Raw genomic sequence first — 10,938 nt, forward strand, 5'->3', positions numbered from 1 at the left:
CGTTTGAAGAAATGAGTGATGCGCAACCATTATTGCTAGAGGATGTAGATAACAGGGATATGTCTCAGGCAAGCAGCATTAAACACATGGAGGTACGGTGTGATGATGATGATGATGTTGTACCCGCTGCTGCTTCCTTTTCTTAGTTGTCAGATACAAGCAAAAAGGTTGATGATGACGATGCGTCCATGGATGTCACGTTGGTGCCCGCTCGGCAAGAAGAACAGGGCGAAAGTTCACATGGGGACACTGGGCGATACATTCGATTAAAAAAGGCCTGATGAGATGAGCTGCCTTGGGCTAAAAATGGTCCACACGCTGCTGTATTTTAGCTCTGAATGAGAAGACGCTTAGCTTAGTCAGGTTGCTACTTTGTTACTTAGAAGCTAGACTTAGGCTGGGATAGAACTTTTGATTTCCACTTTTATTTCGCGAAGTTTTCCAGCCTAGTTAGGCATCCACTTTTCTACCAATACCTAGACTTAGGCTGAGCTCGTATTTTGTTTTGTTTTTACAATACAAGGGGTTGGGAATAAGTGGGCATCTGAGTCCTGGCTGGATGGGAGACATTCCCTGCATCTGAGAGACAGGGGCAGCTCCTGTGTCTCTGGGGAAAGCTCACAAACTAGCAACTTCATACTATTGTAACTTTGTATCTTTCCCTAATAGCACTACTCTGGGACCTTAGCGTTCTATCAATAAGCACTAACAGATTGTCCCAGCTACTTTGTCCACATTATTTTCGTATAAGCAATCCACTACCTTTGTAATTTGGGGCTGACTACTACTCAGTTAAATCGAACTACTTGGGTATCTTTACATACAGGGGGAAGTTTTCCAATTCTATTATGACTTCATTGTTTTTCCCCCACACTGTATGCCTTTGATCCCGATTTATCTCACCAGTGCAGTCAGCATCCCCACGGTTTACCATATACTCCAGGGAAGGACACCCTGGGGTCTGGGGTATCCCCCCTAGAATATACAGTTGGGCTACATTTTATGCAGACACTCTGACACTATAGGGTTGATCTGTGTTCTGGTGCTTTATACATTTAGGTAGATACTCTTTTACCGTATGCTAGTATGAGCAAATAGCCTCTAGGGGTTGTGGTACAGTACTCTCTACAGTGATCTGTCCAGTACCCCCCCCCCCCCCCCTCGTCAGTACAGCCATATGGACCAACCCCCACTCCTATACCCCATGATTTTTTTTTAGTCTCTGTACGTTTTTCTATTAAAGATTTATTATTTTCCTTACTCTGTACATCTATTACTCTGCACACCAAGGGAGTGAATACCCTATTGTGGGCACACCCTCAGTCGAGTGTGTTCTGGTAGATGGATTTTGCTTTCCTCTCCGAAAACCTAAATTCTTGGGATTTATTCTATTTTCTAATACTTATTGCCCTTTAGTTGTTGCCCATTTAGTCCTTGCCTTGGCTCCAGAGCTGGACCTTTCTAGCTCTATAGCCATCTTCCTTTTCCTAATATAGCTCTGAATGACGTTTAACTTGCATGACTTATCCGCCGCCAACTAGGGTTCAAGCCGCCATGTTTTAGGGCACTTTCTGCCTGTGAAACAAACATCAATTTTTCTGGCCGCTGCTACAGCAGCGGCTGCAACAATACCAAATTTTTCAGGCATGTGTACATGCCTAATTTTTAGGCCCACTGGTGCAGCACTGTGGCTTCAAAAACCAAACCAAAAAAAAATCCTCCAAGATGGCACCAATACACCAGTGGTCTAAGCATCTTCCCACCTTGGCCTAAAAAGGGGAGGTGATTCCACAATTAAAAATCGCTGCCATTTACACGTCCACTGATAGGAGACGCGGAAGGTATTAAACTGATATGAACAATACTAAACTCACCACTCCTATCTGGTGGTACATTAGCTTGCCCGCGCAGTGCCCCAAATTTAAAGTAAGAGGACCGACCAAGCATCTTCTTCCATCTCCCTGTTACATAAATCAATGCCATATCCATAGAAATTGTACATAATATCCAGGAGAGTTTTACAGGGCCAAATCTTGTCGCCTGTTGAAAGAGGTGACCTTGCTCGGGTCCCAGGTGTGCGGTTCCTAAAATGGCTGCCATATACACGTCCACTGATAGGAGACGCGGAAGGTATTAAACTGATATGAACATTTACTAAACTCACCACTCCGAGTGCTGTTATTTATTTAATTTTTTTGTGGTGAGGCTTTACAGGACAGAGTGCTTCTCCACGGGACATGTTAACTCGCGGGCAGCTGGCTCATCAAGGAACCAGAGCAGCTTTAACGAGCAGCTTGAACGGTGTCCCAATAGCTTGCATTTAAAAACCTGTTAAATGTTATAATAACATCAGATTGCTTTGCAGCAGGATATCCTTCCAGAAGAGATGTATTTGACAAAATGTTGTAATACCTTTAGTAAAAATTAGTGAAAAAATAAATCACAAGCAGGGTACAAATGGCTAATTAAAGCTAAGGATTTCAGGATTAACCATGTTTTAGAGAAGGAGATCCCACCAAAAAAAAACAAACCCTTGTTCGATTCTAGAAACCTGGTGTGTATGGTAATCTGACCCAAGTCAATGAGGCAAAACTGCAGATGGAGGAAACATGCAAACTCACAAGTTACATTAGCACCACCACTCAAAAAACACTGAAAAAACAGACGCAGAACTGTAGCCGTCTCTATATTTTAAAGTAAATTAAGTCATACAATTCACCACCCTCATTTTCTAAAAGGGGAAAAATTACTATGGGTCACTTTACCACCAGTGAAGTTCAGCCCACCCCCGGCTCCAACCAATTGACTGAAATCCTCCAAGATGGCACCAATATACCAGTGGTCTAAGCATCTTCCCACCTTGGCCTAAAAAGGGGAGGTGATTCCACAATTAAAAATCGCTGCCATATACACGTCCACTGATAGGAGACGCAGAAGGTATTAAACTGATATGAACAATACTAAACTCACCGCTCCTATCTGTTGGCACATTAGCTTGCCAGCACAGTGCCCCAAATTTAAAGTAAGAGGACCGACCAAGCATCTTCTTCCATCTCCCTGTTACATAAATCAATGCCATATCCATAGAAATTGTAGAGAATATCCAGGATAGTTTTACAGGGCCAAATCATGTCGCCTGTTGAAAGAGGTGACCTTACTCGGGTCCCAGGTGTGCGGTTCCTAAAATGGCTGCCATATACATGTCCACTGATAGGAGACGCGGAAGGTATTAAACTGATATGAACATTTACTAAACTCACCACTCCGAGTGCTGTTATTTATTTAATTTTTTTGTGGTGAGGCTTTACAGGACAGAGTGCTTCTCCACGGGACATGTTAACTCACGGGCAGCTGGCTCATCAAGGAACCAGAGCAGCTTGAACGAGGTGACCTTGCTCGGGTCCCAGGCAGTGGTGTATCTTGGTTTTGTGCTGCCCTAGGCAGGACAAAACTCAGACACCCCCCCTCCCCCCGCGCGCGCGCGCCACCCCCACCCCACCCTTCCCCCCTGCCCCGCCTTCTAAATACACACACATTCACTGAGAGATACGCATACACTAGCTAACACACACACAGTCAGACACACACAGTCGGGGACACGCACACACTAACAAACACACACAGTCGGACACACACACTAACAAACACACACAGTCGGACACACACACACTAACAGACACACACAGTGAGACACACACACTAACAAACACACACAGTCGGACACACACACACTATCAAACACACACAGTCGGACACACACACACTAACAAACACACACAGTCGGACACACACACACAGTCAGACACACACACACTAACAAACACACACAGTCAGACACACACACTAACAAACACACACAGTCAGACACACACACTAACAAACACACACACACAGTCGGACACACACACACTAACAGACACACACACACTAACAAACACACACAGTCAGACACACACACTAACAAACACACACACTAACAAACACACACACACTAACAGACACACACACTAACAGACACACACACTAACAAACACACACAGTCTGACACACACACTAACAAACACACACAGTCGGACACACACACACAGTCAGACACACACACACTAACAAACACACACAGTCAGACACACACACTAACAAACACACACAGTCAGACACACACACTAACAAACACACACACACAGTCGGACACACACACACTAACAGACACACACACACTAACAAACACACACAGTCAGACACACACACTAACAAACACACACACTAACAAACACACACACACTAACAGACACACACACTAACAGACACACACACTAACAAACACACACAGTGAGACACACACACTAACAAACACACAGTCGGACACACACAGTCGGACACACACAGTCAGACACACACTGTCAGACACACACACTAACAGACACACACATACACACTAACACACACACACACACACTATCAGACACACACAGTCAGAGACACACACACTCACATTAACACTTTTTTTTTTTATTTACTCCCCCCCCCCGCCTCCCTACCTTTGGGAATGCTGGGGGTGGGGGGGTTCTCCCATTCCCTGGTGGTCCAGTGGCTGCAGGACGGCACTGGCGGGCAGGCTGGGCGGCCGGCGAGGGAGCTCTTCCCCTGAGCTCTCTGCTCAGCTCCCTCGCGCGCCGCCCGCAGAGTGAGGCTGGGAGGCGGAGCCGGAATATGACGTCATATTCCGGCTCCCAGTCTCACTCTGCGGGCGGCGCGCGAGGGAGCTGAGCAGAGAGCTCAAGGGAAGAGCTCCCTCGCCGGCCGCCCAGCAACCAGCCCAGCATGTCTGTTAGCCGCAAGGCTAACAAGACATTTGCCTTGGGCATTTGGGGGCGGCGTTTTTTGCCGCCCCCTGGAAAATGCCGCCCAAGGCAAATGCCTTGTTTGCCTCGCGGCTAATACGCCCCTGGTCCCAGGTGTGCGGTTCCTAAAATGGCTGCCATATACACGTCCACCGATAGGAGACGCGGAAGGTATTAAACTGATATGAACAATACTCCACTCCTATCAGTAGGTCCGTCCCATTGTGAGTTATGCCCCCCACCCGCGCAGGGATGGGGGCTGGGGGGGAGGAAAGTAGGCCCCCCCATTGTGATTTATGGCCCCCACCCACCGCGCAGGGGTGGGGGCCGAGGGGGGGAGGACAGTAGGTCCCCCCATTATGATTTATGGCACCCACCCACCGCGCAGGGGTTGGGGAGGACAGTAGCTCCCCCCAGTGTGTATCATGGGCTTTGAGGACAGGTGTCAATCCATACCTGCCAAGTGACCCTATGTAGGGGGAACAGTCTCTATTCTGCTCTGTGTCAGTGTGTATCATGGTCTCTGTGGACGGGGAACAGTCTCTATTCTGCTCTGTGTCAGTGTGTATCATGGTCTCTGTGGACAGGGAACAGTCTCTATTCTGCTCTGTGTCAGTGTGTATCAGGGGTTTTGAGGACAGGTGTCAATCCATATCTGCCAAGTGACCCTATGTAGGAGGAACAGTCCCTATTCTGCTCTGTGTCAGTGTGTATCAGGGGTTTTGAGGACAGGTGTCAATCCATATCTGCCAAGTGACCCTATGTAGGAGGAACAGTCCCTATTCTGCTCTGTGTCAGTGTGTATCATTGTCTCTGTGGACGGGGAACAGTCTCTATTCTGATCTGTGTCAGTGTGTATCATGGTCTCTGTGGACAGGGAACAGTCTCTATTCTGCTCTGTGTCAGTGTGTATCAGGGGCTTGTAGGACAGGTGTCAATCCATATCTGCCAAGTGACCCTATGTAGGAGGAAAAGTCCCTATTCTGCTCTGTGTCAGTGTGTATCAGGGGTTTTGAGGACAGGTGTCAATCAATATCTGCCAAGTGACCCTATGTAGGGGGAACAGTCTCTATTCTGCTCTGTGTCAGTGTGTATCATGGTCTCTGTGGACGGGGAACAGTCTCTATTCTGCTCTGTGTCAGTGTGTATCATGGTCTCTGTGGACAGGGAACAGTCTCTATTCTGCTCTGTGTCAGTGTGTATCAGGGGCTTTGAGGACAGGTGTCAATCCATATCTGCCAAGTGACCCTATGTAGGAGGAACAGTCCCTATTCTGCTCTGTGTCAGTGTGTATCATGGTCTCTGTGGACGGGGAACAGTCTCTATTCTGCTCTGTGTCACTGTGTATCATGGTCTCTGTGGACGGGGAACAGTCTCTATTCTGCTCTGTGTCAGTGTGTATCAGGGGCTTTGAGGACAGGTGTCAATCCATATCTGCCAAGTGACCCTATGTAGGAGGAAAAGTCCCTATTCTGCTCTGTGTCAGTGTGTATCAGGGGTTTTGAGGACAGGTGTCAATCAATATCTGCCAAGTGACCCTATGTAGGGGGAACAGTCTCTATTCTGCTCTGTGTCAGTGTGTATCATGGTCTCTGTGGACGGGGAACAGTCTCTATTCTGCTCTGTGTCAGTGTGTATCATGGTCTCTGTGGACAGGGAACAGTCTCTATTCTGCTCTGTGTCAGTGTGTATCAGGGGCTTTGAGGACAGGTGTCAATCCATATCTGCCAAGTGACCCTATGTAGGAGGAACAGTCCCTATTCTGCTCTGTGTCAGTGTGTATCATGGTCTCTGTGGACGGGGAACAGTCTCTATTCTGCTCTGTGTCAGTGTGTATCATGGTCTCTGTGGACGGGGAACAGTCTCTATTCTGCTCTGTGTCAGTGTGTATCAGGGGCTTTGAGGACAGGTGTCAATCCATATCTGCCAAGTGACCCTATGTAGGGGGAACAGTCCCTATTCTGCTCTGTGTCAGTGTGTATCAGGGGTTTTGAGGACAGGTGTCAATCCATATCTGCCAAGTGACCCTATGTAGGAGGAACAGTCCCTATTCTGCTCTGTGTCAGTGTGTATCAGGGGTTTTGAGGACAGGTGTCAATCCATATCTGCCAAGTGACCCTATGTAGGGGGAACAGTCCCTATTATGCTCTGTGTCAGTGTGTATCAGGGATCATTAGGATAGGTGTCAATCCATATCTGCCAAGTGACCCTATGTAGGGGGAACAGTCCCTATTCTGCTCTGTGTGAGGAGGAGGAACGGGAAATGAGTAGCTCGGCAGCCAACCTTGTGCAAATGGGGTCTTTCATGCTGTCGTGCCTGTTGAGGGACCCTCGTATAAAAAGGCTGAAGGAGAACAACCTGTGCTGGGTGTCCACGCTACTAGACCCCCGGTCTCTATTCTGCTCTGTGTCAGTGTGTATCAGGGGTTTTGAGGACAGGTGTCAATCCATATCTGCCAAGTGACCCTATGTAAGAGGAACAGTCCCTATTCTGCTCTGTGTCAGTGTGTATCATGGTCTCTGTGGACAGGGAACAGTCTGCATTCTGCTCTGTGTCAGTGTGTATCAGGAGTTTTGAGGACAGGTGTCAATCCATATCTGCCAAGTGACCCTATGTAGGGGGAACAGTCTCTATTCTGCTCTGTGTCAGTGTGTATCAGGGATCATTAGGATAGGTGTCAATCCATATCTGCCAAGTGACCCTATGTAGGGGGAACAGTCCCTATTCTGCTCTGTGTCAGTGTGTATCAGGGGTTTTGAGGACAGGTGTCAATCCATATCTGCCAAGTGACCCTATGTAGGGGGAACAGTCTCTATTCTGCTCTGTGTCAGTTTGTATCATGGTCTCTGTGGACGGGGAACAGTCTCTATTCTGCTCTGTGTCAGTGTGTATCATGGTCTCTGTGGACAGGGAACAGTCTGTATTCTGCTCTGTGTCAGTGTGTATCAGGGGTTTTGAGGACAGGTGTCAATCCATATCTGCCAAGTGACCCTATGTAGGGGGAACAGTCTCTATTCTGCTCTGTGTCAGTGTGTATCAGGGATCATTAGGATAGGTGTCAATCCATATCTGCCAAGTGACCCTATGTAGGGGGAACAGTCCCTATTCTGCTCTGTGTCAGTGTGTATCAGGGGTTTTGAGGACAGGTGTCAATCCATATCTGCCAAGTGACCCTATGTAGGGGGAACAGTCTCTATTCTGCTCTGTGTCAGTTTGTATCATGGTCTCTGTGGACGGGGAACAGTCTCTATTCTGCTCTGTGTCAGTGTGTATCATGGTCTCTGTGGACAGGGAACAGTCTGTATTCTGCTCTGTGTCAGTGTGTATCAGGGGTTTTGAGGACAGGTGTCAATCCATATCTGCCAAGTGACCCTATGTAGGGGGAACAGTCTCTATTCTGCTCTGTGTCAGTGTGTATCAGGGATCATTAGGATAGGTGTCAATCCATATCTGCCAAGTGACCCTATGTAGGGGGAACAGTCCCTATTCTGCTCTGTGTCAGTGTGTATCAGGGACTTGACTATCTTTATTCAGATTCAAAAATTACAATTCCAGGAAAAATTTAACAAACATTTACAAGAACATGTTATGCACATCATAGAAACAACGTGTACCTCTTTAAAGCCACAAACTTAAGACAAAAAATACATACACACAATGTGTAAGGGTTTGAAAGAATATTCTGAAATCTTACATGTTTACTTTATCATTTGTTTGATTTTTGTGAACCATATATAAACTACAAGCAGCGTGAAAACTATAAAAACTCAAGTGGCCATGCTGATCAAATTAAAAAGTATGCTTTACACAGCGTATAAGGGTGATGTCACAGCACAACGGGAATCTAACAGGGGAAGAGGTGAAAGTCATCCTCCCCCCTCCCACGACCCCGCCATAGCTGCCAAGTGACCCTATGTAGGGGGAACAGTCTCTATTCTGCTCTGTGTCAGTGTGTATCAGGGGTTTTGAGGACAGGTGTCAATCCATATCTGCCAAGTGACCCTATGTAGGGGGAACAGTCCCTATTATGCTCTGTGTCAGTGTGTATCAGGGGTTTTGAGGACAGGTGTCAAATCAATCCATACCTGCCAAATGACCCTATGTAGGTGTAACAGTCTCTATTCTGCTCTGTGTCAGTGTGTATCATGGTCTCTGTGGACGGGGAACAGTCTCTATTCTGCTCTGTGTCAGTGTGTATCAGGGGTTTTGAGGACAGGTGTCAATCCATATCTGCCAAGTGACCCTATGTAGGGGGAACAGTCTCTATTCTGCTCTGTGTCAGTGTGTATCAGGGGTTTTGAGGACAGGTGTCAATCCATATCTGCCAAGTGACCCTATGTAGGGGGAACAGTCCCTATTCTGCTCTGTGTGAGAAATAGGAACGGGAAATGAGTAGCTCGGCATCCAACCTTGTGCAAATGGGGTCTTTCATGCTGTCGTGCCTGTTGAGGGACCCTCGTATAAAAAGGCTGAAGGAGAACGACCTGTGCTGGGTGTCCACGCTACTAGACCCCCGGTCTCTATTCTGCTCTGTGTCAGTGTGTATCATGGTCTCTGAGGACGGGGAACAGTCTCTATTCTGCTCTGTGTCAGTGTATCAGGGGCTTTGAGGACAAGTGTCAATGTTAGGTGATTTCTGCCCTTTATGGATTAAAAGCAGACTCTGCATCAACTGTGTAATTTTCCATGGGAGTTTTGCCATGGATCCCCCTCCGGCATGCCACAGTCCAGGTGTTAGTCCCCTTGAAACAACTTTTCCATCACTTTTGTGGCCAGAAAGAGTCCCTGTTGGTTTTAAAATTCGCCTGCCCATTGAAGTCAATGGCGGTTCGCGCGGTTCGCCGGTTCGCAAACAAATTTTCGGGTTTGCGACAACACTAGTTACTATTATCCAACTCTTGTCACCTCAGACCATAGCTTGAAAAAGAGAGGAGTCACAATTTTAATTTTAAAAAAATTCACATATAAAGAACTATGCAGATAAGTAGACAAGAACAGCAGAAATCTATTCTTGATCTGCGACCTACAGGGCAAACTCTTCTCATTACTCAACATATATCCTCCAAATAAACAACCTGAAAATTTTCAAAATAACATATTAAGTGTGGCGAAAATGACCTCGCCAATGGTTTTTGGAGGGGTCTGCTTGCTATAGCCCCTGTGTTAAACTGTGCTCCAGGGCTGTAAAAAGGCTTGCTCGTGCCTTTTTTCTCCATGGGGTTCGATAAATATAGTTTACCTAACAAACCGACGAACAGCCGACCACCCTGCATGTGGAGTGTGCAGCTCGTTGACCCCCCCAGAAGCTGTGGTTATCCGCAGCTTAATTGGCAAACGGCTAGGTGGTTGGCGTTCATATGAACCAACACGTGGCAGTGGCCATTTTGTTTAGCAGAACGCGCCCAGCGGTGTTTTGTCGTCAAACGCCTGGAACAATTTTCGGCTACTATTTCCACAAACACCGCTGAGACTTCTACCTTCCGTGCGTTTGGCTAAATCCATCTGAACGGAGCGCTTTTCTATGGAATAAACTAACGAACGAAATGATTTCAATTAAGTTATGCACGAATGGATCCATTCGTGCAAATGGTACCTGTCAAACCTCCTCGCGGTCCACGCTGCTCCGGTCCCGTCGTCCATCCTGCTCAGCCTGGCTCTACTGACATCCGGTCGATGTCGCACGCGTGCACGGGATACGCATACACGCCCTAGGGCCGTACGGCTTGTTCCTAAAATCTTAAAGCTACAGTACCACTCTTTCATGTGAACTGGTACTCTTTTTATATTATTCCCTAGCCTATCAGATCCATCTTAGCCCTATTTATACCTCCCTCCTGCATCACTTCCTTGTCCTGTCATGGTCTATTGTAGCCCGAGAGTGCGTTCTGTCTACTTGTGTTTTCTTGGTATCTGACTTTGGCTTGTCTCTGGTTATCCGTATTTCTGGCTTCCCTGACCCTTGGCTTGGTTTATCGTTTGTTCTTCCTTCTCTTATGCTGACCTTGGCTCGTCTGATTATTCTGTTTACTCTCCTTACTACTTCATGTTAAGTAAGGCCACTTTAAGGACTGGTAATTCTGTAACGGACACCTTCCA

This window comes from Pelobates fuscus, chromosome 7 (assembly GCF_036172605.1).
Source record: "Pelobates fuscus isolate aPelFus1 chromosome 7, aPelFus1.pri, whole genome shotgun sequence".
NCBI lineage: Eukaryota > Metazoa > Chordata > Amphibia > Anura > Pelobatidae > Pelobates > Pelobates fuscus.